Source organism: Oryctolagus cuniculus, chromosome 10 (assembly GCF_051225735.1).
Source record: "Oryctolagus cuniculus isolate XC-2025 breed Fujian yellow rabbit chromosome 10, ASM5122573v1, whole genome shotgun sequence".
Lineage (NCBI taxonomy): Eukaryota > Metazoa > Chordata > Mammalia > Lagomorpha > Leporidae > Oryctolagus > Oryctolagus cuniculus.
In genome coordinates, this window is record NC_142876.1 from 36139334 (window position 1) to 36145333 (window position 6000).

A 6000-nucleotide genomic window follows, 5' to 3' on the forward strand; every position below is an offset into this window, starting at 1 on the left:
TTAATAAAGATATGCATAATTCTTCAAAACAGAGATGAGAATTGAGAAGACCTTGAAATATGGGAAGGATTTATTTAAGTGGAGGAGGAAAAGGTGAGCATTCTGGTAATGTTGAGAAACTGAACAGACATTGAAATGGTAATGTGAAGGTAGTACTCGCAGAGCTGTTAGATGATAAATTTGATAGACTTGAAACAGATATAGTAGGTAGCTGAAGGAAATGTGCAACAAGAAGTCAGTTTATAAGAGTCCTTGATTATTAAAATTATATAGCAGCAAATAGAATATTAGGATATTATGCAATGAGGTGTGATACACCTCTAGCTTGCTTAAGATAGTGCTATATTTTTTTTTATTTGACAGAGTTAGCAATGAGAGAGATAGAGAGAAAGGTCTTCCTTCCGATGGTTCACCCCCAAAATGGCTGCTATGGCCGGAGTTTTGCCAATCCGAAGCCAGGAGTCAGGTGCTTCTTCCTGGTCTCCCACAAGGGTGCAGGGGCCCAAGCACTTGGGCCATCCTCCACTGCCTTCCTGGGCCACAGCAGAGAGCTGGACTGGAGAGGAGCAACCAGGACTAGAACCTGGCACCCATATGGGATGCCGGTGCCACAGGCGGAGGATTAACCTAGTCATGGTGCCGACCCAAAGATAGTGCTATATTAAAGAGTATACAACTGTCTTCTTGGCTCCCTGCAGCTTGGTTCAGTATTAGCAGTTGTTATCTACCTGGAACTGACGATTTTCTGAAAAGAATGCTACTCTGATATTATTCTCATATTCTTATATTTCTGGAACTATACTTTTTTTTAACACTAGGAAAAGTCCTAAGAAGTTGATAGTCCAAGTTCTGAACACAGTGCTTTGTTTCATTCTCCTCTACTATCATAAGAATGTTTTGAATGTGTACTATCATTAAGTTTTAAATGAAATCTTACAATCTAGTATCCACTAGTTAGTACAAGATGTATGAAATAATGTTCTGACTTTTCTCTTCATAAAAGAATAACCACTGTTTGGCTGGTGCCACGGCTCACTAGGCTAATCCTCCGCCTTGCGGCGCCGGCACACCGGGTTCTAGTCCCGGTCGGGGCGCCAGATTCTGTCCTGGTTGCCCCTCTTCCAGGCCAGCTCTCTGCTGTGGCCTGGGAGTGCAGTGGAGGATTGCCCAAGTCCTTGGGCCCTGCACCCCATGGGAGACCAGGAGAAGCACCTGGCTCCTGCCTTCGGATCAGCGTGGTGCGCCGGCCCTAGCGCGCTGGCCGCGGCGGCCATTGGAGGGTGAACTAATAGCAAAGGAAGACCTTTCTCTCTGTCTCTCTCACTGTCCACTCTGCCTGTCAAAAAATAAAAAGAAAAAGAAAAAAAAAAGAATAACCACTTTTAGACACAGACTTAGAGAAACTTTCTTAGAATTTTAGAAAGATAATTTCTTCATCAAACAGGGGAATGGAAAAATTCAGTCCTAGGGAAGGGTGCTATTCATGACTGTAAGATTTGGATTACTTGATTTTTTCCTTGAAGTCTCACTATTTGACAATACTATCATAATTTGATGACTTGTATAATGAAATTTGGTTATAAAAATGCTCACTTTGAGAGAAAAAAATATGTAATGAAGACTTTCCCGCACACAGATGTGCTCTCCTTTCTATTTCCAACTCCTCAGGTTTTTAAAAAGTGAATTGACAGTGAAAATGCACACCAACGATTCATTCACCTTAGCACCAAGAGTTCCTAATACACAGCCCTGTCTATAGAAGGTGCCACTCCTTCCAAATTTGGATAAGCACTAGGCCTCATTTAAGAACTTGGGGGCTGGGGCTGGCCTTGTGGCATAGTGGGTAAAGCAGCTGCCTACGACATCACATCCCTTATGGGCGCAGGTTTGAAACCCCGCTGCCCCTCGTCTGATTCAGCTCCCTGCTAATGTGCTTGGGAAAGCAGTGGATGATGGCCCAAGTGTTTAGGTCCCTGCACCCATGTCAGAGATCCAGAAGAAGCTCTTGCTTGACTCCTGTCTTTGGCCTGGACCAGCCCCGTGTGGACGCCAATTGTGGAGTAACTATTAGATGGAAGATTCTCTCTCTCTCTCTCTCTCTCTCTCTCTCTCTCTCTGTGTGTGTGTGTGTGTGTGTGTGTGTCTTCGTCTCTCTACATAACTCTACTTTCAAATAAATAAATAAATATTAATTTGAAAAAGAACTTGGGGACTGCAAGGAATCTCTAACATAAAAAACATACGAGTGGGTGTTTGGCATATGTTAAGTTGGATTGTGGGACACACATATCCCATATTGGAGTTTCAATCCCAGATCCACACCCAGTCCCAGCTTCCTGCTAATGTGTAACCTAAGAGGTAGCAATTAAGGGTTCAAAAGGTTGGGTGTTCATGTAGGAAACCTAGATTGAGCTCCTTGTGCCCAGCTTTGGCCAGACTTGGTTGGCTGTTACAAGCATTTGGAGAGTGAGCCAGCCGAAGGGATACCTCTTTCTATGTATCTTTCCTTCTTTCTTAGTTCTTCTGCTTTTCAAATACATAAAATTTTAAGAAGAAGTACTATTCAATATGCAGAAGAGCAAATATACAAGTGTATTTATTATAACAGTTGTTGGTATTAGGTTCCCAGGCTTGCTTTGGAACAAAATCCATATCTGAGTTTATAGAATTGCATATATGAGAGTATTTATATATAACAGAAAGTAAATTATATTTTAAAGAACAGTTGAGATGCCCTGTGACTTTTTTTACCACTTAAAAAAATACACTGCAGAACATGGCTGAATGAAGAGGCCCTGAACTTGCCCATGTCACAGAGAAGAACCAGAACAACAAAGGAAGAACTGTGCTTCCAGGGGAGCAACTGTGGGGAACTTCAGTAAAGAAGTGTAAGGGACTCCAAGCAGTACAAAGACAGGAAAATTCAGCATAGCAAGAGGAGCAAAGCACACTGGAGTGTTCACCCTAGTTCCCTAGCCAGGGGCACTCCATCTTGCTGGGAAAAGGTTAGTGGAAAGTCCCATGTCACCCATCACACAGTAGACTGGCAGCCCTTACTACAGGAGAATCCCACATTTCTCACTGGCTTTCAAGCCAGTCTAGAAAGCCGACTGTGGTCTGAATGACTGCTTTGTTCCAAAAAAGGAACATGCATTACTCCTACCCGAAGTCCACACCAGAGTTGCTGCAGTATAGCTGCAGCTAAATACTACTTTGTGTTAAGGGAAAACAAACAGCACACTGCCACCAGAAATCACAAGAGGCAGTCTCAGAGCATGTCATAGGGCAGAGGTCAGGCACCTGTGTGTCCTGTAGATATAGGAATGCTGGACACAAGACCCAAAGCCATGCTTAATTGCTCTGTGCAATATAGGGAAGTTAACCTTTGCTTCTTGGGCTTAGCACTAGCCTGAGGATGTGAACTTCTGCATATCCTAGCACAAGGTGTTGAATGGCAAAGGCACATGCTCCAGAATCACACTCACATGTCCTATAATAACTGGAGGCAGTCCTTTCTGTGTTCTATGGCTCTGTGACTGTGGTGGAGGTGCTACAATTCCTGGAAAAACTTACACTTACCTGTGGGGCTTGGAAGACTCTATCTGTAGCACTTTGCTTCAGACTGGTAGTTGCTAGTCCACAATCCCCAGCACAACCTGCAGTCACTCCATAAAGAACAAGGATTTCAGTGAACTGTGGTTCTGCAACTGTGGTAATGGGTTGCATAAGTCTCAAGGAAACCTGTGCTCCTGGGAAATGCCTTATCTACATTCCTCTTCTCTAGGCCTGAATCTGCTTGTGTACATCCCTAATATAACCTATAGTCACCATATATGACCAGGATAAGGTACCCTCCAAGTCCTGTAGCTTTTGGAAGGAAACTATTGGAGCTATATTCCACAGGGTCCCCCAAATTAACCCTGAGAGACCTCACTGCATCCTGTAGTACTAGGTCTGTGACTATTTGTACTGTAGGTCCCAGGAATACCTTCACTCTCCCATTGGGTCTAGAGAAGGGTCTAGCTTCATCCCACCAATCCAGCCTTACACATGCTTGTGCAAAACTCCAACTTCTGTAGTTCTGAGGCTGGGACTGTTGGAGCTATATTCTACGTAGTCACCTGAGTATACCCCATGGAAACTAGAGAGGATCCCATCTGCTTTCCACCATTCCAGATTGAAATTCTCTACTCTCCCTATCCTGGTTCCCAACTTCTTCCATTTTGTTTCCTTTATTTTTGTAGAAATGCCTGGAATAACCTTATTTTTCAATTTGTGTTTTCCATTAGAACAGATGCTACTACAATAAAGCCTAGAGTTAACATCATTTCTTCCAAATATATAATTATCTTCTTCAGTTTCACTTATTGAATACTCTATCCTTTGTCTTCCTATTTGATATGCTAACTGTTCCAGTTACTAAATTTTCTTGACTTGTTGAGGCTACGTCTTAATTTATTCCTATTTTTTACCAGTAAGATACATATGTTGCAAAAGAGCCCCACTTTTCAAGTTCTTGCACTTTTTAATATTGTTTAATATTTGATGGGAAAGTCTTCTTTCGTATTTCTCACAAAATACTTTTGGAAAATTCCCATGCCTATGAATTTTAAATAAATTATAATAATTAATACAAGTAAAATAAATGTATAATAGATAAAAATTTATGTTAATTACACATTTATTTTTCAAACTTTAAAAATAACTATAGGTGGAACTTAAAAATAAATATGGACTTTCTGAATTACAGAAGGAAAACAGCATGTGGGTAGTAACAGTTTTTGAGAGGTTTCAGAAAGTTCATAGAACAAATGGACATTTTTGAAGCCTCCTCATATTTAGCAAAAGGTAGGAAGTCAAGAACTTTGCAAGAATTCATGATAAACATTAAGTATAAAATAAGACTGATACAAGTGAAAACTACCCATTTGGCCAATCTAGTTATTAGGAAGTTTATCTGATTTATTAGACTATAACATTCAAATTAGTTTTGAAAATTATATACCTAAACAAAGATTCATAAAGTACAAAAAGAAAAGTATACCACAAGGAAGGAAGATAGGACAGAAGGAGAGGTGAGGAGAAAAAGGAAAAGAGAAGGTAGAAAAAGAAGAATGTATGATGGGTTTAGAAGTGAGCTCTGTGCAAATATTGGATATGTAGCAAATTGGGAGAATCCCCCTGTGTGACAAAGGTCATCTTCATAAAAGGAAGAGTGCAATTTGGATGGGGTTATATTTCAACAATAAAATAAGTAAAATATCTAAAGAAAACTCTGTAACTTTGGGAAAATTTAGTCTTTATTAAGGAAACAAAATTATAAATTGATTTAAGAGATATTTGCTAAACTGGATATTTGTGGGTAGGATATAAAAATCAAGAAATCATCAAAATTTTATTCTAAAATTCCAGTAAAACACAAGTCAAAGTAAATAACAAATGTTAATACAGAAAAACACATTATGATAGAATATTTAAAACAATGTTTTGAGAGTGGGCACTGTGGCACATCCAGTTAAGCCACAGCTTAACTATTGGTATCCCATACTAGAGTGCAGATTTGAGTCTGAGCTATTCTGCTTCCAATCCAGCTCCCTGTTAATGCACCTGGGAAGTAGTGCTCGAGTCCCTGCCACTCACATGGGAAACCCAGATGGGGTTCCTGGCCACTGACTTTGGCATGACTCAGAGCTGTTGTAATTTTGGGAGTTAATTAGTAGGTCATTTCTCTCTCCTCTCCCCCCTTCCCCCTCCTCCCTCCCTCTCCTCTACCTCTTCTCCTCCCCCACCCCTCCCCTCCCCCTCTCCCTCTCTCCGTCTCTCTCTCTCTCACTGCCTTTCAAAAAGTTAAATCTTTTAAAAACCCAACATCATATAGACATGAAGATATAGTCATTAGATAAACTACCATCCTCTCCACTCTACAGTCTCCTAATTTCCTCTTTGTCCTACTCTAATTTGTCCCCTACCAGTGGCTGGAAACATCATTGGAAGATAGTT